At 42.0% G+C, this 27,775-nt stretch overlaps 1 long non-coding RNA gene across 1 annotated transcript; it reads left to right on the top strand.

Annotated features, from left to right (window-relative positions):
• LOC131204823 (uncharacterized) lies at nt 1-26,144 on the top strand. The gene is made up of 3 exons (XR_009156646.1): nt 1-246; nt 19,040-19,123; nt 22,220-26,144. It is a non-coding gene; the product is annotated as an uncharacterized LOC131204823 (long non-coding RNA).
• The last annotated feature ends 1,631 nt before the right edge of the window (nt 26,145-27,775 follow it).

Raw genomic sequence — 27,775 nt, 5'->3', positions numbered from 1 at the left:
GAAGAGCCATGCTGAGCATGAAAGATCAACTGGAATTGAACACTGGAAACTGTTTCTTTCCATCCTGGGAAAAAGAAAACTGCACTTCACCATCAACCTGGTTGCATTCATGGCTATGGCTTCCTGCTCTGCTAGAGTCTTCTGCCATCTACAGAAGGAGAAGCAATATTTGGAAGGCTGCTTATGAATCCTATGGACATTTGACCAGTTGTGTCAAAGCCCAGAAAGTCTGCCTACATCTTTGAGGTAGGGAAATTTGTTTAATTATTGCTTTTCTTCCCATTGGTTTTTTTTTCTGCTCTAGCTGTTCCTGCTACTTGCTGGATGTAAAAGCTCTAAAACCAGCTGGGGCTGTTCCTTTGCTTTGGGGTGAAAATAAATAACAAGGCAACAGAGAAGGTGAATCAGCAAGACTTACTGGCCTATAAAGATTAAGAAGTAAACAATTTACAGTAGGACAGAGCTCCAATGCCTCTACAACAATCTTCTCCAACCCTTGACTTCCCCCACCCGGCTTAGTTCAGTGCAGTGCCAAAACGTATTGGTCTTAGATGGACAACAATTAAGGTAGTCCTCAAACTTTGAGGGTTGATGGCCTAGCAGTTAAGACGCTGGGCTTGTCAGTCAGAAAGCTGGCAATTTGAGACTCAAGTATTGCATGACAGGGTGAGGTCCCATTCTTGCCCCAACTCCTGCTCACCTGGCAGTTCGAAAGCATGCAAATGCGAGTAGATAAATATGTAAAAGTGTTGGTCCATACCAGTGTTTGTATTCAGTCGGTTCTATTAGGTTCGAGCAAACCACTAAGAGCGACTGCAGGCTGCCCTGCCCACTCACACGGACATCATGGTGTCCCATTTTTCCACGTTTTCGAGGCATATGCGGGCACATTTGTGAACCAGTAGGAAGGTAAGTGAATACCACCCCTGGGTAGGTTACAGCATTCCATGCGCCTCAGCATATAGCCATGCTGGCCACACGAGCACAGAAGCTTCTTTGGACAATGCTGACTCCCTCACCTAAGAAACAGAGATGGGTACCACCCCATAGACTCTGACACAACTGGACTGGAGAAGCCTTTACCTTTTTTTTAATCTCAACCTTTGATCACAATTGGATCAGAATTTCCATTGATAAGCAAGGTAAAGGTAAAGGTTCCCCTCGCACATATGTGCTAGTTGTTCCTGTCTCTAGGGAGCGGTGCTCATCTCTGTTTCAAAGCTGAAGAGCCAGCGCTGTCCGAAGACGTCTCCGTGGTCATGTGGCCAGCATGACTAAACACCAAAGGTGCACGGAACACTGTGACCTTCCTACCAAAGATGGTCCCTATTTTTCTATTTGCATTTTTATGTGCTTTCGAACTGCTAGGTTGGCAGAAGCTGGGACAAGTAACAGGAGCTCACCCCGTTACACAGCGCTAGAGATTTGAACCACTGAACTGCCGACCTTTCGATCGACAAGCTCAGCATTTTAGCCACTTCATCCCATTTGATAAGCAAGGTAGTTATTGTACCCAGTTTTACTATCAGTTTCACCCCCATTATTGACTCACCACAGTTGTTAAATGAAACATGAGGTATTAAGTGAACCTGACTTCCCCTATTGATTTTGCTCGTGGGAAGTGGACTTCCTAGCCTAGGTGTCAGGCCTGGAAGCCATATTACCTTTGTGCCTTCAGGATCCAGGCCTGCCACAATCCTACCGTGGGAAGTTGGGAGGGGGGATTGCATGAGTGAAGTAGAATTAGCCATAACAAAACTTTGCAGAGAAGTTCCAGGCCATGGTGTCCAACAGCTGTGCTGAGAAGAAAGTGGAGGTTGTCTTCTGTACGTGAAGGAACTGATGGGAGCAGGGGTGGACATGTGGGAGAAGTGGACAAGGTCTTGAACTTTCTTTTGGATGAGGAAAACCCAGAAGTTCTCAGATGCGGGTTTTCCCAGATGTGCCTATGTGACATCTCTAATAAAAGTTAGCTTTGAGGAATTGCAAGCCTCAGTGTTTGATTTCGTTGGGGGTGTTACTTGGAACCCTGACACTAGGTTGTAGATGGTAATCACTTGACCCCAGGAAACTGCAGCCATTTTAAGTATATATGCCACCCAGAATCACATGATAGTGAGATGGGCTGCATATAAATAAATAAATGCCCAAATTTTTTTTTATTTTTTTTTTATTCAAAAAGTTTTACAGAAAAAAAATTTCCCCCTTTCCCCCACCTCCCCTCCCCCCTCCCTTCACAACCCCCCTCCCCCCCCCGACTTCCCAGAACGAGCACAAGGGATAGTTAAAAATAAAACAAACATATGCTAAAAAATGTTCGTCCCAACTTAATTATACCCTACAATCATCAATTCCTAACTTCCCCAAAACAATCAAAATAATACATCATAATCATTCAAAACAGTCTGATAACTCTTAGTCTGATATCTACTTTGAATATAGTCAATCCATTTTTCCATTCCTTTAAGTATGTTTCTTGCGTATTGTCTTTCAAAAAGGCTGATATCTTCGCCATCTCAGCCAAATTGGCAACTTTCAATATCCATTGTTCTATTGTAGGTACTTCTTTTTTCTTCCAGTATTGTGCTATTAGTAATCTTCCTGCTGTTATTAGATTTAAAATCAATTTAGTCTCAATTACTGTACACTCCGTAATAATTCCCAACAAAAAAAATTGCGGCAGGAACTTTATCTTCTTTTTCAAAACATTTTGTAAAATCCACCAAATTTTTATCCAAAAGGCCTTTATATCCTTACAAGTCCACCAAATATGAAAATATGTAGCATCATCACAATTACATCTCCAACATTTTGCTTGCATATCTGGGTACATACACGATAATTTTTTAGGATCTAGATGCCATCTATAAAACATTTTATAAAAATTTTCCCTCAGATTCTGTGCCTGCGTGAATTTAACATTTCTAACCCAAATTTTTTCCCAAGTTTCCAATAATATTGGCTCCTGAAAATTTTGTGCTCACTTTATCATACAGTCCTTTACCAAGTCCCTTTCAGAATCTATTTCAAGTAACATGCTATACAATCTCTTTATATGCTCCTGAGAATGATTTCTAATTTGCTTTACCAAATTTCCCTCGTTCTGCTCTATACCAATTTTCTGATCTTCCTTCCATCTAGCACGTAGTTGCTCATATTGAAACCAAGTATAATTTTTCCCTTCTTCTTTTAGTACGTGGCCTTATCCACTTTTTTGTCATAAATTAAATATGCATGCCATCCATATAGCAAGTCATAACCTTCTATATTCAAAATTCTTTCCTCCATTAAATTAAACCAATCACTTATTGCAGAGAGAGCAGCTGTTTCATAGTATAATTTAAAATTGGGCATTTTTAAACCTCCCCTTTCCCGGGAATCTTGAATTATTTTCATTTTAACCCTAGCTTTTTTACCTTCCCATATAAATTTATTAATTCCCTTCTGCCATTCCTCAAGATTCTTATCTTTCTTAATTATTGGTATCATCTGAAAGAGGAATAAAAATCTAGGTAAAACATTCATTTTAATAGCAGCTATTCTCCCCAGCAAGGATAATTGCAATTTTTTCCAAACAATCAACTCCTTCTAAACTTTTTGCCGTAAAACCTCATAGTTATTCTTATACAATTTCACATTTGAAGATGTAATATAGACCCCTAAGTATTTAACCTTCTTTACAATTTCAAATCCTGTTATTTCCTCTAGTTTTTCTTTCTGTTGTCTGGCCATATTTTTTATTATCACTTTTGTCTTTTTCTGATTTACCTTAAACCCTGAAACCCTGAACCCTGAAAAAATATTGATCAATTATTTCCAACAAAGATTTACTAGAGTTTATAGGGTTTGTTAAGGTAATCACCAGGTCATCTGCAAAAGCTCTCAGCTTATATTCATGTTGTCTAACTTTAATTCCCTCTATCTCCTTTACTTCTCTATTTTATCCAATAATGGTTCTAGAGTTAGAATAAACAATAATGGTGATAAAGGACATCCCTGTCTTGTTCCTTTCGCAATCTTAAAAGGTTCTGTTAAGCTACCATTAATTATAATCTGTGCTGTTTGCTCTCCATAAATTGCCCTAATTATTCTTGTAAAACCATCTCCAAATTGCATCTTTTCTATTAATTTAAATAAAAAATCCCAATGCAATCGATCAAAAGCTTTCTCTGCATCAAGAAAAATAAATGCTGCTGGAATAAAATTTTTCTTTTCTAAATACTCCAGTAAATTAACAATCTGCCTAACATTATTCCTCATCTGTCTCCCTTTTATAAATCCAGATTGATCATTATGAATTCTTCACTGCAAAATCAACATTAATCTATTAGCTATTATTTTAACAAAAATCTTATAATCATTATTTAAAAGTGAGATTGGCCTATAGTTCCCAGGTTTGGAACAATCCTGTTCCTCTTTTGGTATCAATGAAATAAAAGAGGTTCTCCATGAGGGGGGAATTCCCCCTCCTAATTGTATCTGATTAAATAATTCCTTAAGTGGACCTAACATCTCATCCTGTAAATTCCTATAATAACTAACTGTAAGCCCATCCGTACCAGGAGTTTTCCCCATTTTTAATTGTTTAATTACCAAAATAATTTCTTCAGAAGTTATAGGCCGATTCAGTTCATCCGTTTGTTCTAAAGTTAAATTTTTAACCTTATATTCCTTCAAATAATTATCAATATCCCTGTTCAATATATTATCTTTAAGATATAAATTTGTATAATATTCTAAAAAAGCTTTTTTAATTTTATCCTGTTGATATCTCTCTTTACCTTTATATTCTATTTTTTCTATAGTATGTTGTTTTGTCTTTTCCTTAAGCTATATGGTAACCACCTACCAGGTCTATTTGCATTACAAAAGTATTATGTTTGGCATATTGTATATTTGTTGCCACCTGATCAGCCATTATCATATTAAATTGATTCTGTAATAACTTTATTGCATCTTTAAGTTTTTGATCATGGGTTATGTATTAATAATTGTTGTTTCTTATAAATTTCCTCTTCTAAATACCTACGCTGTCTTTGTTGCTTATTTCTCTGTCTATTATTAATATATATTAATACACCTCTCATAAAAGCTTTACTGGCATCCCAAACCATTTCTATCGATGTTTCGTTATTCAAATTATAATCAAAAAATTCTTTCATCTGCTTTTTACATTGATTTACATTATCCTGATATCTAAACAAATTTTCATTTAATCTCCAAGTTCTTCTACCTTCTTTTCCATATTGCAATTCCATCCAAACAGGACTATGATCAGACAAACATCTTGGAAATATCTTAGTTTTCTTCACCTTAAAAGCAAATCATTAGAAATTAAAATAAAATCAGTACGTGAGAAGGATTGATGCCTATCAGAGAAAAAGTATAGTCTCTTTCCTCCAAATTCCAGTCTCCATACATCTCTCAACTCAAAATCTTCTATCATGTCAAAAAAGGATTTAGGCAGCTTTGCATGTGCAGGTATCTTCTTGGAAGAAATTCTCTTGTCCTTTCGTGTATCTATTACTCCATTCCAATCTCCCAATATAATACACGATTTATAATCCCATAGAATCAACTTATCATACAACATTCTATAAAATTTTCTTGTTGCTGATTGGGTGCATATATACCAAACAAGAGGGTCCTTTTTGTTTCTATTGTAAGTTCAATAGCAATATATCTTCCGTGAATATCTGCCTCTATTAACTTGGCTGGTATATCTTTTCTCAAATAAACCACTATGCCATGTTTTTTGTCCAAAGCAGAGGCAATAAAATGTTTACCTAACTTTGAGTTTATTAAGTACTTTTGATCTGATAGTTTAATATGCGTTTCTTGTAAGCAAATTACATCATTTCTAAATTGTTTCAAATAATGAAATATTTTTCTTCTCTTCTGAGCTGAATTCAAACCATTGACATTCCAAGTCAAGATTTTATTTGCCATTACTGGCCTGCTGAAGCTTTTGAGCGATCAGCTGAAGATCGTCCTCCCGTATCTTCGGCCGTGCTCCTCCCACCGCTTCTGTAGCAGAATCCTGAATTTTATTTTGAGTTTGTTGCTCCTTTTCTTTACGCTTAAGAGCTCCCCTCATCAGTCTTTGTTCTTGTGGTTGTTCCTCAGATGGTAACATCACTGGAATCACCTCAGCTTCCACACCCATTTGAGTCTCTTGAATTCTTTTCTCTATTATTTCTACTTCAAGTTTCAGCACGGTGGAAAGAAAATCTTTGGCCTTAAGCACTGTATCAATACGATATCTCCTTCCTTGATAATACACTGTCAAACCAACTGGAACCTCCCATCTAAATTGAATCTGGTATTTCTTAAGCTCTTGTGTAAAAAATGTAAAGTCCTTTCTATCCCTTAACATCTTGGGAGGAATCTCTTTCAAAACCTTCAGCTCCTGTTCTCCTATTTTCAAGTTTTTCTGAAATGCAACTTGCAAAATTTGATTTCTCACTGTTCTTTTCAAAAAATAAACCACAATGTCTCTAGGAAGTTTCTTCTGCCTAGCAATCCAGGAATTAACTCTATAAATTTTGTCAATTTGATAAGCAACCTCTTGTGGATCAAGTTCAATAAATTCAGCCAGAGCTTCTGATAATTTTTTAAAAAAATCTTCCCCTTTCTCCTCATTCAAGCCCCTAATTCTCAGAGCTCCTTCCATCATTCTATACTGCATCACCACCACTTGATCTTCATTTTGTCCAATTTGATTTGCATTCCCCATTCTATTTTCTATTTGCTGATTTGACTGAGCAATTTCTTGCACCTCCTCCTCCACCACCTCCAGTCTTTTTGCCAAACCTTGGAAAGCCATCAGAATATCTTCTCTTATTTTTTTATTATTCTCTTTTATTTCTTCTCTTATTTTCTCATTATTATCCATTATCTCCTTAAACTTTTCTTCAAAAACTTTCCCTTGTTCTTTAATCAAATCTTCTAAAGCTGGTTCAGAACCCCTTCTACCCCCAGTCTTAGGTGGTTTAGTAGCCATTTCAGTTTTTAAGATTCACAAAATATAAGTCTAGAAATATAAAATATAAGTCTTCTCTTTTCCCCTTTAAGTATAGGAGAGCTCACTTCACTTCATTAAAATCCACAGATAACATTTCTTAGCTTCTTAGTTACACAGGCTGTTTAGAATTCCATTCTTCACTTTCACTCCCTTTCAGGCGCCATCTTAAAGAGTCAGTTGAAACAAAGAAAAAAAAGTTTCTCTTTTTAAAAGGGTAGAAGTCAGGAAATCAAAAATACTTGCAATCCAGTAATTGTTCACTCGTACTCATTCCGTCTGCTTATAGAAATCCATAAAGATAAGACAAGTAGCAGAGATGGACACTTTCTTCTTTTCCTGCTTTTGCAGGTGCGCACTGAAGGACGGAGCTTGGCAGGATGATTTATGGGACTCGACCCTCAGGGCTCTGCTTAATAAAAAACAAAGCCCCTGGGGAGGTCTACCACACCCCCGCAGCTCTTATCTTTCCCTTTCATCCAGGGAAAAAGATTAAAGCCGGCATTTTCCTGGCTTTTACGAAGTTCAATACGGAGCTCCTTAATTAGGAACTCATCGAAGAAGGTGGCGCCACCAGAAGTTCTATTGTGCCCAAATTTTGATCCCATGACCGGGGGAATGTTACAACAGTCATAAGTGCACGGACGAGTTGAAAGTCATTTTTTTCAATGCCTTTGTAATTCCAAATGGTTGCTAAATGAATGGTTGTAAGTGGAGGACTCAAGCAATCTGGTGTTTTGGAAGGCAATTTTCTTTTTGCTTCTTAACTGCCACATATTTTAGCTGGAGAAGTTGGGAAGGGTTGTTGTTGGAGCGGTAGAAAGTTAGTCATAACAACATTCCATATTCAAGGACTTTTGCCTGCGTCTGATGTAGACTGCCTGAAGATTGTATCCAGTTGAGCATGAAGAGTTGATTGGATAATGTGATGAACTTGTGAGTTTGGGGCAGGACTGTGAACTGTCAACTGTGTGGGGAAAACCTGGAAGCTTTCAGTTTCGGGTTTTCCCAGCTGTGCCAACATGACAGCTCTAATAAATTGGAACTTTGAGGAACCTCAAGCCTCAGAGCTTTATTTCGTTGGGAGTGTTCCTTGGAACCCTGACATTAACCTAAAACTCCTAAATAACTAAGCAGCACCCCAAAAGGGGGCTGAATGGGGTGCTGAGCCCCAGCACCAACCTAAAGCTTGGGTGGTGTGAAGATTCAGTGAAGATGGAAGAGAGAGAGAAAATTGCAGAGGGAGTCATGGGAGCACATACTGGAAAGTTTATTGAGACCCAGTATTCTCCTTCTGAAGGCATGGTACAAGGCCTTGAAGCTGCAGAGACGATGCAAAGCCTGGGCACTCGGTCCAGGGAGATGGATTCCAGGAAAAATTGCCAGCATGATCCAACTCTAGAGATGAGACTGAAAGAGCGATTGCCTGGATGTCGTCCCGTATCCAGCCCTTGTCAAACTGACTTCATGCTACCCCCTGCGGAATTTATCCCCCAGGCTGAGAATTCTATCCTGGCCAGAGGTGGGTCCAGTGCCAGTGGATGCCAGCGCCATCTGCTCCCCCACTTACAGGATCACTATGGGCACATTTTGTCCCAATGATCCCAGCAATGCCATGGGGTCTGATCTAGCAGCCAGCAGTGCCACCACTGCAGGTTCCAGTTCAGCCACCGGCATTCACCCTGCCGACCACCGCAGCACCCCAATAGGTCCCTGCCTCACCTCCAGTTGCTGTGGCAATTCCACCAGCAAGGGTCCCGCCACCACAGATTAGACGGCAAGCCTACCGAACTTGCCTATTTCCTCAGCTGAATATGGGCTCATATAGATCAGTATGGAAAGCAGTACGAAACAGATCGCGACTTAGTATCTGCGATCTCAGAGGGGATGAATGAGGGAGATGCTGCTGACTGGATAGCCCAGCTGCATAATGAGGGGGTTGCTAAATTAAATGATGCTGAAAGTTTTGTTGAGCTGCTCCGGGCCAGATTTGAAGACCAAGACCGAATCAACAAGAGTGAAGCCAAGATAAAGATGATGAGGCAAGGAAATTGACTCATAAAGGACTTCGTATGGGACTTTAGACGGGTTGTGGGGAACCTTGGACATTGGCTGGACAGAATACTTCTGCATTATTTTAAAGAAGCCATTGGTCAAGAAGTCAGGACTGCCTGTGGAATCCGGGGGGGTGCTAGAGCGACTGCAAGACTGGTATATTATGTCAATAGCTCTTGATAGAGAAGTTCACCCATGCCATAACCCCTCAGCTGAGAGGTCCCCAGGGAAAACTTTTGCTAGACATCCTCCAACAAACCCTACTGAAACCCCTCCTGCTCAAACTACAGGGGTGATCAAATGCTACCATTGTAGAAAAGTGAGTCATCGAGCTGCGGAGTGTCTGGCACCTGTGCCAGTTCCACAACCATGCCCCACCATGTCAGCCCAAGGCAGAAGGGACCCATGAAAGCCCTTGAATGCCCACAGAATTGCCCGGCATGCAGTCAAGACTTCCCCTCCCCCTGGAGAGAGTGAAGAGACCTCGATCAAAGACCTGCTGCCTGTGCCGGCCAGCAGTAGCAGCGGCAAAGACAACCTGATGGTAAGGTCAAGGTCAAGCTGACAGTGCCAGAGACAGGGATGCATGGAGAGGTCGCAGCAATAATAGACACCGGCTGCACCCGTTGCTTGATTAGCATCCCCATTGTTCAGCAGCTAGGCATAAAGACACGCCTCTTAAGCCGCCCCATACACTTTCAGCAAGTAGACGGGTCTTTAATAGGGGGCACCCCTGCTACACGGGTCACTGAGCTTGTCAGATTGGAACTGGGGATCCACACAGAACTCATTCGATTCATAGTAGCCCCAAAAATGGCAGAGTCAATCATCCTGGGACTCGCCTGGCTAGTGGGCCCTTACAAATGGGTCCTTACAATCAAATGAGAGAATGGCTACCGAAAAGTAAGGATAGGGGTGGGCCCCTTGCTGCCCGTCCCTCCTGAAGCCGAACCCACTGAGATGAGCCCTCAGGGGCCCCACCAACAAGAGGCAGCCACAGTGGCCATCGAAGCCCTACCTGGGACTCCCCAGGTCCCCAAGGAATACAGGGACCTGGCTGAAGTAGGCAGTGCAATATCCTTCTCCCCTTATCGCCACACTGACTGCGCGATCGAGATCGAGCCCGGAGCCAAACTCCGTAAACCAAAGATGTACTCAATGACCCCAAAAGAGATGGCTGAGCTGAGGAAGAACATCAATACTAACCTAGCCCGAGGAGTCATCCAACCTGCAAAATCCAGAGTAGCCACCCCAATGCTGTTTAAAGAAAAGAAAGATGGAGGGATGATACTCTGCATGGATTTTTGTGGAATAAATGTGGTATGCATGGAAAACACCTACCCCCTTCCCCTCATGAAAGACCTACTGAACTACCTTTCAAAAGGCAAAGTGTTTACTAAACTTGACTTGAGAGAAGCCTACTACAGGGTGCACATAAAGGAAGGGGATGAATGGAAGACTGCTTTCAACTGCCCATTAGGTAGCATCCAATTCAAAGTCATGCCCTTTGGTCTCCTAGGAGCCCCTGTAGTATTCATGCGATTGATTAATAAAATGCTGCATGAACATTTATACAAGGGGGTTCCTGTCTACTTAGACGACATTCTCATATTCAGTAAGACATTAGAACATGTGAAACTAGTCCGACAAGTGCTAAAGAAACTGTTAGCTGCAAAACTTTATCCGAAGCTGTCCAAATGTGAGTTTCACAAAAGTTCTCTGGACTACCTGGGCTACCTAATGTCGAACAAAGGTATAGAGATGGATCCCAGGAAAGTGCGAGCCGTACTTGATTGGCAGCCCCCTTGCACCAGGAAACAGTTGCAAAGTTTCCTGGGGTTTACTAACTTCTACCGGCAATTCATCGCAGCCTTCACGGAAGTGGATCTGCTGCTTACTGAACTGCTAAAGACAGGACCCTCCCCCGCAAATCCACAGCCGACACAGCCACTAGCCTGGACGCTAAGCTGTCAAAAAGCGTTTGAAAGCTTGAAACAGTGGTTTGCAGAGGAGCCCATCCTTCACCACCCAGACCCAGATACACACTTCAGTGTCCAGGCTGACACCAGCGACGTTGCAGTGGCAGCAGTGCTCCTCCAGGAAGACCCTCAAGGATGGCTGCTTCCCTGTGCATATGTGTCCAAAAAACTTACAGACACTGAGTGGAGATGGGCAGTATGGGAGAAGGAAGCCTTTGCTGTTCGTTGGGCTCTTCTATCATGGCGACACTTCCTAAAGGGAGCCAAGATCCCCTTTGAGGTATGGTCAGACCATAGAAACCTCGAAGCCTTAAAGATCCCACGAAGGCTCTCCCCCAAACAGGTCCACTGGGTGCAATACTTCAAGCGGTTTGATTTCAAACTGAAATACATCCCAGGGAGGAAGAACCTGCTTGCAGATACCCTGTCAAGGAAACCCCAGTATGACAGCCAGAGGGAGGACGTTGTCCATGCCATCATCCCAGACACACAGAGTGCGGCGCAAGTCACTACTCGGAGTCAGGCCAGCAGGCAGACTGACCCCATCAATGGGAAGTTAACTGCCAACTTGAAGGCAGCACTATCTACTGATCCATGGCTAGCCAACAATCGAGACACGTTGACAACCCATGATGGAAAGGTTCGAAAATTTACATCCCCAACAGCATGAGACTCCTGGTGCTCCAGTGTAGCCATGATTCTCTATTGGCTAGTCAATTTGGATTTCTAAAGACCCTTCATGTGATTAGATGGCAGTTTTGGTGGCCAAAGATGAAAGCTGATGTGGAGGACTATGTAAAAAGTTGTGCCACATGTGCCAGCAATAAGACAAGACCAGGGAAGCTTCCCGGCTTGTTTCAACCGCCCATGGGAAGAAATAGCTATGGACTTTCTAGTAGAGCTTCTGGAAAGTGGTGGAAATACGTAATATGGACTGTGATAGACCTGTTCTCCAAACAGGCCCATTTTATTCCTTGTTCTGGATTTCCCTCGGCTAAGAGATTAGCCAAGATGTTTGTCAAACAGATCTACCGGCTGCATGGAGTTCCACGACGGGTGATCTCAGATCGAGGAGTTCAGTTCTTCGCTAAGTTCTGGAGAGAGTTCCTGAGGTCCATTGGGTCATCTCAGGGGCTTAGCTCAGCTTTCCATCCAAGTACAAATGGAGCCGCAGAATGTACTGATTCCATGGTGAAACAATACCTAGGATGTTATGTGTATTACCAGCAAGATAATTGGGCTGATTTGCTTCCTTTCGCAGAAGTGGCGTACAATAATGCGGTGCATAGTAGCACAGGACTGAGGCCTTTTCAGTTTAGAGTGGCATGGAATTTGTCCCTATGCCAGAACTGCCAGAACTGCCGAGAGAACAGCCTTCTTTCATGACTCTGGATGGAGTCATTAAAGAAAGGCTGGGAGAATACTGAAAGAGCCCTGAATGAAGCGGCCAAAGCATACAAAAAGCAAGCAGACAAACACCAATCTCTCCAACCCTGCTTTTGGGTGGGAGATCGCATATAACTTTCCACCAAATACATACATTTGAGTTTGAAGAGTAAGAAGTTGGGACTGAAATATTTAGGCCCTTTCCCCATAGTGAAAGTGATTAATCCAGTGACTGTACAGTTAAATCTTCTCCGCATGCTGGGAAAAATTCATCCTGTTTTCCATTGCAGCCTGTTAAAGCCTGCTGTGGGATCTAAACTGAGACCTCAACCTGCTGCTCCCCCAAGGCCAATTGTGGTGCAGGGTGAGACTCGTTATGAGGTAAAGAAGATTTTGGGCTCCAGATTGCAGAGGGGACGTTTACAATATTTGGTTCATTGGAAGGGATACCCCTTGTCTGAAGCCACGTGGGTGAAGAGTTGGGATGTTCAGGCAGACACCTTAGTTAGGCAGTTTCATGATAAATTCTCTGATAAGCCTAAGGGTCCTCATGGGGGAGGAGAGGTGGTTAATGTGCTAATTGTATTAACCCCTGACTTCAGTCTTGTTCCAGGATTCGTTCCTTTCCTGAGGGGGGGAAGCCTGTCAGTTTTGGAAGGCAATTTTCTTTTTGCTTCTTAACTGCCACATATTTTAGCTGGGGAAGTTGGGAGAGGGTTGTTGTTGGAGCGGTAGAAAGTTAGTCATAACAACATTCCATATTCAAGGACATCCTGCATCTGATGGAGACTGCCTGAAGATTGTATCCAATTGAGCGTGAAGAGTTGATTGGACAATGTGATGAACTTGTGGGTGTGGGGCAGGGCTGTGAACTGTCAACTGAGTGTAGAAAACCTGGAAGCTTTCAGTTTCGGGTTTTCCCAGCTGTGCCAACATGACATCTCTAATAAATTGGAACTTTGAGGAACCTCAAGCCTCAGAACTTTATTTCGTTAGGGGTGTTCCTTGGAACCCTGACATCTGGATTTGCACTATACACTAAGAATAGGATAGAATAGGAAACTTTATTCTCACTTTAAATGTACACTAATTAGCATACATTAAAATGAAATTTCATTGCATTCAGCTATCAAAAGATAGCCATTATGCATATGTCCAGATACACACATGTATATATGATACAGAGAAACATCACAGTCTAATTCAAATGTATACCTATACATGGCGAAATAAAAGAATCCTGTAAGTTTACAAGAAGGATAGCATAAGGAACAAAGTTGTTACAGAGTCTGGTAGTCCTGCTATAGATACTTTGAAATCTCTTGCAAGAGGGGAGCAATAGAAACAAACCATGAAGTGGATGTGTGGGGTCTCTAACTATGCTTTGAGTTTGAACAGAAACAAGATTAAAAGTAATTAAGCCCAATGTGTGCAGGAAGCCACAAAGTCATTAACCGGCCAACTGTAGCTGATACAAAGCATCAAAATGAATCAGCAGGACAGGGGAGGTCCATGGAGGCATTTTGCTGGGGTGGGAAGGAATCACTCTGTGGGAATAGCAGCAGGACACCTAGCAGCTTTCTAGTCAGTTTTCAGCTACCCTGGCCAATGTTTCTCGACTGGCCAGGAAGAGTATTCTGGTCACATCCACAGTGGCCAAGAGATTTATTGACTGCTCTCTTCTCCATCACAACCCAGCAGATTTTTTCCCCAAGATTCACAGCACAAAACTGGCAAGAAAAAGGACAGGAGTGGAAAGAAGAGAACAAGAGGAAGACAATCTCAATTGTGCGGTCAATTAACTGTTTCAAATTGTCCAGGGTACAGTGTGGCAGAAAAACACATTAAATAGAATATAATAGAATTTTTTATTGGCCAAGTATGATTGGACACACAAGGAATTTGTCTTGGTGCATATGCTCTCAGTGTACATAAAAGAAAAGATACCTTCATCAAGGTACAACACTTACAACACTTAATGATAGTCATAGGGTACAAATTTAACACTTAATGATACAACACAATGATAGTCATAGGCTACAATTAAGCAATCAGGAAACAATCAATATAAGTATAAATCGTAAGGATACAAGCAACAAAGTTACAGTGATACAGTCATAAGTGGAAGGAGATGGGTGATGGGATAGCTCAGGCAGTAGAGAAGCCTGTTATTAGAACACAGAGCCTGCAATTACTGCAGGTTCGAGCCCGGCCCAAGGTTGACTCAGCCTTCCACCCTTTATAAGGTAGGTAAAATGAGGACCCAGATTGTTGGGGGGGCAATAAGTTGACTTTGTAAAAAAATATACAAATAGAATGAGACTATTGCCTTATACATTGTAAGCCGCCCTGAGTCTTCGGAGAAGGGCGGGGTATAAATGTAAACAAACAAAAAAATGATGGGAAGATTAATAGTAGTGTAGATTTAGTAAATAGTTTGACAGTGTTGAGGGAATTATTTGTTTAGCAGAGTGATGGCGTTCGGGAAGAAACTGTTCTGGTGTCTAGTTGTTCTGGTGTACAGTGCTCTATAGCGTCGTTTTGAGGGTAGGAGTTGAAACAGTTTATGTCCAGGATGTGAGGTATCTGTAAGTATTTTCACAGCCCTCTTTTTGATTCGTGCAGTATACAGGTCCTCAATGGAAGGCAGGTTGGTAGCAATTATTTTTTCTGCAGTTCTAATTATCCTTTGAAGTCTGTTTCTGTCTTGTTGGGTTGCAGAACCAAACCAGACAGTTATAGAAGTGCAGATGACAGACTCAATAATTCCTCTGTAGAACTGGATCAGCAGCTCCTTGGGCAGTTTGAGCTTTCTGAGTTGGCGCAGAAAAACGCATTGGAGGTCAGACTAACAGGAATGAATGATTGGTTGTTGGGGGGGGAAGATTTTTGTCAGGGCAAATCAGGCTGAAGACAACCTATGATGTTTGGAGAGAGAAGGGGCTTTGACTGCACAAGCGCAGTAGCCATCTTGACTTTTTTTTGACTCTCAAACACCCCTAGAATGAATTCTCCTGCCATGTAGACCATATTATGACACATCCAGTCTCTTAACAGCAAGCATAATCAAAATATTTATCCTTTTGCTAGATTTCAGTATGTATTCTACTTCTTAACATATTCAATTCCACAAAGATATAGTTTAATTAAATAATAATAAAGTAAAAAGGTACTGACCTCAACCTCAACCTTTCCTCCCCAATCTGATGCTCTCTAGAGGTATTTGAACTTCAGCTTCCATAATTCCCAGAGGGCAAGTTCAACTTATTTGGAAGCACCAAGATTAGGAGGGACTGATTCAGCCCATGACAGTCTATTTGATTCCTACATAGAAACTCCTAAGTAGAAGCAGCCTTTCCATCTAGTTTCTTGCATTCTGTCAAATGTCAATGCAGGTGCCAAGCTTGAAGCATGCTTATGCTATTATCACTTCTCAGGTTGCCAAAGAACCAGGGGAGATGAAATGTAGGTTCCAGACATCAAGCAGATGAGCTGTGAGAGCCAAGGTCACTTCAGCAGGTGTTTGCCAAACCCAAAGAATTTTTCTCATAACAATACAATGACATTCAATTGGACAAAGTGACCTGCAGGAGGGTTAATCCTATAACTTAATTATGTGGGAATTAGCTAGATCTAGTTTTGTCCTCATCAGTGCCAAAATGATGTACTCAATAAAATTTTGCATTCAGAGCAGGGGTGAAATGCTCCCAGTTCAGACAGGATCAGCTGATCCGGTAGTGATGGTGGCAGGTGGTTCGTAGAACTGGTAGCAATAATCCCTAGCCCCTCCATCCATGCCCAGCTGAGCCACGCGATCGTCAGAGCCTCTTTTTTTAAAAAAACATTTTTTTACAACCTATTTGGCCAAAGAGGCAAAGGTTGTATAGAGTGTGGTGGCATGTCAACTACCCCAATACCTGGATGAAACTGTCTATCTGGACCCGTTCCAGTCCGGCTTTCGGCCCGCATACAGTACGGAGACTGCTTTGGTCGCGTTGGTTGATGATCTCTGGAGGGCCAGGGACAGGGGTTATTCCTCTGCCCTGGTCCTATTAGACCTCTCAGCAGCTTTTGATACCATCAACCATGGTATCCTGCTGCACCGGTTGGAGAGTTTGGGAGTGGGAGGCACCGTTTATCGGTGGTTCTCCTCCTATCTCTCTGACCGGATGCAGACGGTGTTGGCAGGGGGGCAGAGGTCGACCCCAAGGCGCCTCACTTGTGGGGTGCTGCAGGGGTCGATTCTCTCGCCTCTTCTGTTCAACATCTATATGAAGCCGCTGGGTGAGATCATCAGTGGTTTTGGGGTGAGATACCAACTGTACGCTGATGATACGCAGCTGTACTTTTCCACCCCAGGCCACCCCAACAAAGCTATCGAAGTACTGTCCCGGTGTCTGGAAGCCGTACGGGTCTGGATGGGGAGAAACAGGCTCAAGCTCAATCCCTCCAAGACGGAGTGGCTGTGGATGCTGGCACCCCAGTACAGTCAGCTGCAGACGCGGCTGACCGTTGGGGGCGAATCACTGGCCCCGATGGAAAGGGTGCGCAACTTGGGCATTTCCTGGATGGGCGGCTGTCTTTTGAAGATCACCTGACGGCCGTCACCAGGAGAGCTTTTCATCAGGTTCGCCTGATTCGCCAGTTGCGCCCCTTCCTTGACCGGGATGCCCTATGCACGGTCACTCATGCTCTCGTTACCTCTCGCTTGGATTACTGTGATGCTCTCTACATGGGGCTCCCCTTGAAGAGCACCTGGAGGCTCCAGTTGGTCCAGAATGCAGCTGCGCGGGTGATAGAGGGAGCCGCTCGTGGCTCTCATGTGACACCACTCCTGCGCAGGCTGCACTCGCTACCTGTGGTCTTTCGGGTGTGCTTCAAGGTGCTGGTTACTACCTTTAAAGCACTCCATGGCATAGGGCCGGGCTATTTACGGGACCGCCTACTGCCACTGACTGCCTCCCACCGACCCGTGCATTCTCACAGAGAGGGACTCCTTGGGATGCAGTCCGCCAGGCAATATTGGCTGGCGACCCCCAGGGGAAGAGCCTTCTCTGTGGGGGCTCCCACCCTCTGGAATGAGCTTCCCCCAGGACTCCGCCAACTTCCTGACCTTCGAACCTTTCACCGCGAGCTTAAGACATATCTATTTATTTGTGCAGGACTGGAGTAGGAGTTTAGTTTTTAAATTGAGGTTTTATTGTTTTAATGATATTTTAATTTGGGCCAATTTAATAAGTTTTTTAAATATGATTTTTATCTTGTATTTATTTTTGTTCTATTTTACCTGGCTGTAAACCGCCCTGAGTCCTTCGGGAGAAGGGCGGTATAAAAATCCAATTAAATAAATAAATAAATAAATAAACATTATGATCATTAAGCAAACACTGTGGTTATTAAACAAGTCAGTTTTCCTCAATGGGCATTTTTAAATGGAAACCAGAAGGAATTGTTGGAAACTAGTAAAAAACATAGAAAAACTCAGTCACATGACTATGTTGCATGTTGTAACTGGTCATAAGTGTGTGTGCATGGCTGTCGAAACTCCAAAAATAGGTCAAATACCTCTGGGGAGGTCAGTTGTAAATTTGAAACTTGCTAAGCAACCGGTCATTAAGCAAGGACCATTTGTATTTGGTTCGCCTTAAGGGTTCAGAGCTGTAGGAATCTGGTTTATCTGGTTTATCTCTATGACCCTTTCGGGTCCGGATGCAGGAATCCTAGTATGGGAAACTAGGATCGTGACCACCTAGCCATGCCCACTCAGTCACATGACCACCAAGCCATACCCACCAAAAAAGCCACACCCACAGAACTGGTAGTAAAAAAATTTGAATACCAGCACTGTTGCAAACGATTCTGCAGAGAATCGAGCCATCACTGTTCTTGAACTCAGGACCGTCATGGAAAATGTTGATGATTTCATCTGGAGAGATGGTTGATGCTTGAAAGTTGCTGATGATATTGCAGACCTTTGTGATGTCATTGGATTCATTGGTGTCCTTAAGTCCAAATAAGATAGCATTGGGACACTTCTGTTCATGTTCAATCGTGTCATAGTTGACGTTGGAAATATTACTTGCAGGGTTGATAGTTTTTTGCTGTTGTGGTTGTTGGCTTGGGATAAGATTTCGCATGTTGGAGCTTCACTTATCTGAGTTATATATTTTTTTCCACGGGATGCTAATCGTGCTTCAAATCACGCTTCAATGGTGTCAAACCTTTCAAGTAGGACAAAAAAATTGTCCAGTCTGGGTCTGCATGAGGTGCAGAATATTCATCAGGATCACTGTTACAAGGCTCAAGCAAGTTATAAGAAACCTGAAAATTTACTGCTTCACACCCAATTCATGAGCTGCTTCTCCCAAAAAAACTCTGCTACAAGTTCTCCAAATGCTACTTTCTGTTTTGGGCCAGGAACCCCTGCTCCAGTTGTGTTAAAGTGCTGCCACCAGGCCGTTCAACAGGACTTTGCTGCCCCCTGCTGGTTTAAACCAGAAGCAAGATGTGGTTTTCCAGGCCAAGTAACTATTAGAAATGGTTAATTCTGATCTTTATCGCTCCAAGAGTTTTACAGCTGTTTCTTGCATTTGCCTAGATGATTTCTGGTTATTCCTCCCAGATGTGGAAAAATATGGGCGCTCAAACTTCCATCTATCAAGTCATTGGATAAACACAGCAGGTAAGGAACAAGGAGTAAATTTTTCTGCATGAAACTGGATGGGATCTAAACCAGAATCCTAGAACTGGGGAGATATAGGCAGTCCTTGACTTATGACCTTAATTGGGACCAGAATTTATGTTGCTAAGCAAGGTAGTTGTTAAGTGAGTCATGCTCCATTTCCTGGCTTTCTTTACCATGGTTGTTAAGTGAATCACTACAGTTGTTAAGCAAATCCAGCTTTCCCCCATTGGCTGGGAAGGTCACTGCAATGCTCCTAAGTACCTGCCAGTTGATGAGTGCCTGAATTTTGATCATGTGACTCTGGAGATGCTGCAGTAGTCATGAGTGCAAGGATGGTTGTAAGTAGTTTTTTTTCAATGCCATTGAAATTTTGAATGGTCACTAAACAAATGGTTGAAAGTCAAGGACTGCTTGTATTTGAGGCCATCAAGTCAAGTCCTGTAGAGGGCAGGAATCAAAATTCAAATCCAAGCATCCACATTTACATTTTTAAAAAAACAGGCAGAATTTCAATATCACCACCACCACCGTAAGTCACATCTTGACTTTTCTGACCATGGCCTTCAACACTCATTTTCTACTGTTCTGTAACTCAGGTTTGTTATTCTACATCTCTTGCTCTGGAACAAGAGAGATGAGCTTTTGATCTTCTGTGCGACCTCCTTTCAGGTGTTGAAGAGAGTCAACCTATCCCCTTTGTCATCCTTTCTCAAGGCCGCATGGCCTTCATTCTCTTTTGATCAAACTCGGCCTCGGAGTCCTCGTAATGTCTTTTCCTCCAGGCCTTAAGTCAGCAGGAAAGGATGCCAGCATAATTCTGCTGACCTGGTGGCCAAGATCTAATTGGGAGCAGCACTTATTTATTCATCCTATGCAAAAGAGCATCGATTTGGAAGAATAATATAAGTAAGTAAATAGAGCCTCTTTGGTGTAATGGGTAAGGCACCAGGCTAGAAACCAGAAGACTGTGAATTTTTCTCCCATCTTTGGTATGAAAGCCAGCTGGGTAACTTTGGGCTAATCACTCTCTCTTAGACCCAACCCACTTCACAGGGGAAAGTAAGGGAAAGCTGTGGGGAAAGCAGTAAGAGGAAGGAGTATTATGTAAGTTTATATGAAAAAATAGGTGGAATAAAATTCTAAAAACTAATAGGGTTAAGTAAAATAAACTGTGCCAGAAACCAAACACCTACTTTCCTACACAGGTAGTCCTTCATTTGCAACCATTTGCTTAGTGTCTGAAGTTACAATAACACTGGAAAAAATAGACCTTGCAGTGACAATCACTGTAGCAGCCCCACAATCACGTGACCCAAATGCAGGCAATTCTGGCAACCACCCTATATTTTTACAATAGTTACAGGGTCCCAGGGTCACATGATCACATTTGCGACCTTCCCAGCTAGCTTCTGGCAAGCAAAGTCAACAGTGGAAGCCAGATTTGCTTAACCACTGTGTGATTCACTTAACAACTGCAGTGTTTCACTTCACAACCATTGCAAAGAAGGTTGTAAAATCAGGTGTGACTCAGTTAACAATCACCTTGCCTGGCAAAGAAAATTCTGGTCTCAATTGTGACTGTAAGGCAGTGGTGAAATCCAATTTTTTTTACTACTGGTTCTGTGGGCATGGCTTGGTAGGTGTGGCTTGGTGGGTGTGGCAGGAGGAGGATACTGCAAAATCTCCATTTCCACCCCACTCTGGGGCCAGCCAGAGGTGGTATTTGCTGGTTCTCCAAACTACTCAAAATTTCCGCTACTGGTTCTCCAGAATCTGTCAGAACCTGCTGGATTTCATCCCTGCTGTAAGGACTAACTGTAACTTGTAGTCATAAGGTTTAATACAGAACACGTGACCTAAGCCATGGCCAGGCTCCTTCCTCTCTTCTTCTTGCTCACACAGCAAATACTGTTTCATTTTCCAAACAGCCCTCTGATGCTAAAGAGTTGTACTCCCCCTCCCCACCTGAAAAGAAATCAGTTCCAAATGCAAAACACAAGCAGAGGAGAGGAGTTTCACTTTCAGATTTACTTTCACTGCAGCAACTGGGAATAGGATTGGGGAGGCTTCTGTGGGGCAAGCCTGAGGGAGTGAAGGGGATAGGAGAGGCCGATTGTAACTACTCATTAATTTTCAAACTGTAAGCGTCAATTTATCACATAGTTTCATAGTGTAGCACAGGTATCCAGCTAGTTAACTCTAAATGATGGTCTGGGGCATAGGAGAAAGCCAACATCATAAGGACAGGATTTCTAAAAACAATTAGCCAAGTTGTCCTTGTAGTATTGGTAGTCCTTAACTGACAATCATTCATTTAGTGACTGATTGCAGTCTGCACTGTGTTGCAATTGCACTGAAAAAAGTGACTTATAACTGTTTTTCAGACTTACGACCATTGCAACATCCCCGTGGTCATGTGATCAAAATTTGGACACTTGGTAACTGGCATATATTTATGACAGCCAAAGGGTCCCAGAGTCATGTGACTCTTCTGCCACCTTCTGAAAAGCAAAGTCAAGGGGGAAGCCAGATTCACTTAATAACGTTTTTACTAACTTAACAATTGCAGTGATTCACTTAACCAGAAAGATTACAACATGTGGTAAACCTTATTTAACAACTGTCTTGCTTAACGATGGAAATTTTGGGCTCATCTGCGGTCATAAGTCAATAGTTAATGGGATGTAAGAATGACTCCTTGGTGTTTTCTCCTTGGGGAAGAATTGATCTCCCTCCAACCCCGTTTTCTGGAAAGGCACTCACAAAATCCATCATGTCTTTCCTTTCTTTTATTTGTCTGGGCTTCAAAGAATGGAGAAAAATGGGAAAACCATATAAAAGTCTTGGGAAAGTTTCTCTGAAATGTTGATGGCTTCTGTATGAGTCAAATACAAGAGGAGCGCTTCAGTTTGAGCCCCTGGTTAGGAAAACTGTCCCTCTCTGATAGAGTTAATCAGCAGTGTTTTTCCCTTTATGGCAGCTTCCAGCTGTATGAACATAATTAATTATATTAGGGGGCCGATAGATTAGCCAATTATGAAAGTGCCGATGTTCTGATTTTCCTTTAATTAATTTGTTTTGTTTACAATACAGCAACATCTGTCAAGGCCCCAATGGACTAGAGCCGGAATAAGACAAAACACATCTCTCTGGGATACAGAATTCCTCCAGAAAATGACACTGTCTTTTAAAGTAATATTTTATTTATTATTATTTTATTATTATTTATTTTATTAAATTTCTATACCGCCCTTCTCCCGAAAGACTCAGGGCGGTGTACAGCCAAAATAAAACACAGAATATATACAATTAAAAGAATTTAAAATGAACTATTACTATGCGGCCGATAATTAAAACATTTAAAAAATTTAAAATATTATTAAAACCCCAATTTAAAAACAACTATTTATGCCAGTTCTGCTTGAATGAATAAATACGTTTTAAGCTCACAACGAAAGGTCCGAAGATCAGACACTTGACGTAAGCCAGGGGGGAGTTCGTTCCAGAGTGTTGGTGCTCCCACAGAGAAGGCCCTACTCCTGGGGGCCGCCAGCCGACATTGTTTGGCGGACGGCACCTTGAGAAGGCCCTCTCTGTGAGAGCGTACGGGTCGGTGGGAGGCATAAGGTAGCAGCAGGCGGTCTTTCTAGGATGTTTCTAGGATGTTGTTTAAATACAGATTTTCAGCAGCTTGGTTCTCCTCACCTAGAACATTTTTTTTTCTTTTCATAAACATTAGCCACATGTTGGCCCAAAATGTTTTAAATCACTACGGGTGAAATCCATTGATAGGGCTGAGAAGTTTGAATGCTTTGGTGGCTTTAAAAAAAATGATCTATTTCAAAATCATTTTAGTTCATTCACTAAATCTGAAGATCTTATTTTCAACTTTTTTAAAAAAAAAACTGAAGATAGTTTGAACAGAGATCAGGGTTTTTCTATAGCTGGTTAAACCAGCTTTGTGACTTTTATTTATTTATTTTATTTATTTATTTATTAAATTTTTATACCGCCCTTCTCCCGAAGGACTCAGGGCGGTGTACAGCCAGAATAAAAACAAAATATATACAATTTAAAACAACATTTAAAAGAGCAAATTTTAAAGGCTGATTATTAAAATTTAGATTTAAAAATTTGAAAATTTTTTGCTATTGTTTCAACCATTTGCCCACTCTGTCTAAAGAACACAAGAAATCTTGATGAAAAAACAGTGAAATATGACTTCTTTTTAAAATCACTTTGAATGTGGATTCCTCTGCCTCTGGCCTGCATTTTAATGACAGTCATTAAAGCAATTAATGCTGGCATAAGAGAAAGCTTTTTTGAAAATTCACTGCTGCTTTAGGTCAAGTCAATTGTTAGGTTGATGAAATTAACATTAAAACTTCCTTTATCAAAAATGAAGGTGGGTGTACTGAGACAGGACTCTTAGTGAATCTCCTTCCAAAAAACATTTCACTCTCCAAGGATGTGTCAAAGAAAAAAGGGGTACTTCCAGACAAAATTAATGGCTTTGAAGATATTTGCATATATTTGAAAACATTTATCTTAAAATCTGACTTTTATTGAGCACCAAGAAATTCTGGGTTCCATCTGGAAAACATGAATGGCCAAGAAATTCAGCAAATTTGTCCAAGTCATTCATACCATCAGCCCAAGTGATGTCACAATGCAATGCTTGCTCACATTAGTCCTTGAGATTAGGGACAAATGCCAATATTGGAGGCACAGTTTAATATACTATTAAAATTCTTTGTGTCTATGACTTCTAACTGGATGAAACTAAGCATCACAGGGCAACAGATGATTTGAACCAAGGTACCTCAAATGGGCTAATGTACAGAATGCATCCAAAATCTGGGATCCAAGATTTCTGTGGAACTAACATTTGGCAAATTTCATAAAACATTTTATGATACAGTACAAAATGCCATAAAATATTTCCTGTGGTCAACTGCTAACGTTTGACTTTGTTATACAGTACAACATGGGTTACTTGCAAGATGTACTCTGAATATCTCCCTGAATTTTTAAGAATTTTTCTAATACATTAGAAGCTCTGCCCTCGTTGAAGATATGTAGGAATCCAGTAAAGGAAATATATTTGAAACAGTGACCCAGCATGTCATGGGTTGCATAGTTTTCACTCATGCCAAGAACATCTCTTAGTGGAGAACTTTGAATGGATGCATGAGAAGTCATGCAGGAGACCAGAGGGATATTCACATGGCCACCTCATCACTGCAAGAATTCTACATTTCATCAGGATAATTTTCTTCCCCTTTGAAAGGACTTTAAAAGCAAATTATTGTTAACCAGTTGAACATTGTTTAGTTTAGGGCACACTTTCATGCATTAGATGCAACTTGGCTTTTTCAGAAAGTTCTGGGCACTAACAAAAGCTGTTGATTGCTGTTATGCTTGTTTTGTTCTTTTCTATTGTTTTGTGATCTTTCCTTTGTTCTTTCTTTGACCTACAACTGCTGCAATTAGCCACTTTAGATTGATTCCAACAAGAACTGTTAGCTGCACATCTTTAAAACATGTAGCTAGATAAAATAGAGTAGAGGAACACATAGTCTGTCAGTGCAACCACTATCCCTATCTGACACTTATATTTCCATATGTTTTACACAGGACTGCATTAGACAATAAAAGAGTCTATTTGGCCTTGTGGTTAAAGGTACCAAGCTAGAAATTGAGACCCTGATTTCCAGCCCTCCCTTAGAATGGAAGCTGGTGGTGGTTTGGGGCCAACTGTGCTCTCTCTGAACCAACCCAGCTCACAGTTTGATGTCCTGAGCAACATAGGATGTGGAAATATACATACGCCACTCTGAATGGTACAAATAAAAGTGGGATGTATACATCTAATTATAAACAAACCGTATTAAAGAATTGTAGAACTGATTGATGCTTAATTAGAGGAGAAAAGAACCTGAGAAACTCTGTGCTCGATCGCGTCAACATTTCTTCCCATCCATCATCTTGTTTCCACAATGGCCCAATCACATGCCATTTGGAAGGCCACCAACAAATTAGTACAATGGCATTCACAAACACCTGTGTTCCTCAGTGATTAACAGGAGAATTATTGGACTCTCTCAGATTCCAAACAAACCTGTCGCCAGGAGTAGAATGCTTTCTTCATTCCTAACTTAAAACATGTTTTGTTAACTATTGTCACACAGTTTCTCAAAGGTCAAATCTTGGCTCTTTGTAGAAAAGTCAGACCAGTGGTGAAATCTGAACCGGTTTACTATCGGTTTGCTGGCTGCCTTCACGTACTACCAGGTACAAAGTGCAGGCGCGCATGCGCACAGTGCATGCCAAAAGGAGGCATGGGGTAAGTAGAACAGTGTGCATAGGGGGATAATCAGCTGTGGCGCGCGATCTTTTTTTTTACTTTTAAAAGCATTTTTTTACAACCTATTCAGCTGAACAGGTTGTAAAAAATGCTTTAAAAGTTAAAAAAAGGCTCTGATGATCAAGCAGGTTATGAATGGCATGAAGATGTAAAAGGTTGTGAGAGGCTGGAAAAAGCAATAAATCTAACAATCAAGACATAGATGGCAAATCAACAGACAACTTATAAATGGCAACTCAGTCCATGTCAGCCAAGATCTCCAGCATGGGTTTTCCCTTTGATGCTTGCTTGCTATTGGCTGCCATAGTAACGGGGGCATGGCATTGGGGTTGGGGAAGTGAGCTGGTGTGAAGACAGCCCACGTGAATAAAAAGTGAGGTTTGCTTTCATGAATTATTGCGCAGCTGAATGGGGATTGGACATTCAGCCTGGCTCCCTGGGGGAGGGGGGGATTTGGGGAAACTTTCAATATGTAACATTCATGCCTGTTCACTCAAATCTTGATTTTCTTTTGCTGATATCATTTCAAACTCAGTAAAAGTACCTCTTCTCTACTTCAATGGAGTTGGAGGTTTTCTTTCTTGGGATTTGAACAGAGGCAAACATGAAAGTCTAGGTCAGCGATGGCTAACCTTTTTGCCAACATGTGCCAGGAGGGGTGGGGAGGGTTGCGCGTGTGTGTGCCCACACCCATAATTTTATGTGCCCCACCCCCATGCATGCTTACGACCCCCCCCCCCCCGTGATCCCTGCTCCTAGCACATGATGGCCTGGTAGGCCCATTTTTCTCTCTCACCTGGCTCCAGAGCCTTTCTAGGAGTCTGGGGAGGGCGAAAACAGCCTTCCCACCCCTCTGAAGGCCCTCCGGAGGCCAGAAATGGCCCATTTGCCAACTTTCAGTCCTACCGGAAGTCGGCATATGAGCTGTTTCTGGCCTCCGGAGGCCCTCCGAGGGGGGTGGTGAAGGCCATTTTGGCCCCCCCCAGACTCCTAGAGAGGCTCTGGAGGCTGGGGACAGCAAAAAAACGGGCCTTCCCCACCAGCCCTGAGGCCCTCTGGAGGCAGGAAACAGCCTATTTCCCTGCTTCTGGTGGGCCCAGAAGGTCTAAAAATTAGCTGGCCAGCGCACATGCCCACTGAAATAGCTACGCGTGCCACCTGTGGCATGTGTGCTGTAAGTTCACCATCACAAGTCTAGATGGTTAAAAAACAGGGAAGAAACATTTCAGAGCATTAACTCCGATTAACTTGCTATCAGTAAAGGTTGCTAATTCCTCTTGCAGTTTCCAAGAATTTCCCCCAAGACTAGCATGAAAGAGACCTGCCTGAAGTTTATATAATTCTTTTTTCAATCTTGCTCGACTTCAACCAACTTGACAGCAGAGTTTGAGTGTATTCACTTTCATAGAATTCAGAAAAAGGAAGACAGATTTTTTAGATTACATTCAAGCTCTTTCTGGCCTGGTTGATTGTATTACAGTATCTCACTCAGCAGAACCATAAAAAGTAGATTGTAAAGTTGTTTATTCCAGTTATTGCTGGAAATACATTTTGGGAAGCTTGGCAATGCTTTAGTTCTACAGTCAAGGATAGCTTGTAAGTCAGCTCCTCACACATCCATTGTCCTCTAGCAAAAGATCCAAGAGCCAAACTACACACATGTGTTTTTCTTATCCTTTTCAAAATATTGATGCTCTCCCAAGAAAGATTTGGAGAATTTATGCAATTGGAATGACTCTGGTGAATGAAGCTATATAAGCCCTAATGGCGCAGTGGTTAAAGTGGAGTATTTCAGGCAAACTTTGCCCACAACCTGGAGCTCGATCCTGACAGGACTCAAGGTTGACTCAGCCTTCCATCCTTCTGAGGTTGGTAAAATGAGGACCCAGATTGTTGGGGGCAATATGCAAATAATGCATACATTGTAAACCTCCCATAGAGTGCTGTAAAGCCTTAGGGGATAGTATATAAGCCTAAAAGGTTAATAATACTAGGTATGCTAGGGCACATTTGACATTCTTAGAACATGGGTGAAAACAAAAAGTGTGAGATGCTACTAAATTGCCACTCCCAGTTGTCCCATCCAACTGTACTTTGCAATTCAGCTATAACTAGAGAACTTCTATGTCTTAGAGGAACATCCCAACCATGCATTGTGATGCCAGCAGTTCAATAAAGCCAAGCAAATAAAGTCAACTCTGCACCCAAATGGGCTCTGATAAGTTATTGGAATTCACCATACTTTCTTTAATCCCTGTTTCATTGCTGCACAGGCTGTATGT

Source organism: Ahaetulla prasina, chromosome 10, assembly GCF_028640845.1.
Source record: "Ahaetulla prasina isolate Xishuangbanna chromosome 10, ASM2864084v1, whole genome shotgun sequence".
Classification (NCBI taxonomy): Eukaryota; Metazoa; Chordata; class Lepidosauria; order Squamata; family Colubridae; genus Ahaetulla; species Ahaetulla prasina.
This window is presented reverse-complemented; position numbering and strand designations above follow the sequence as displayed.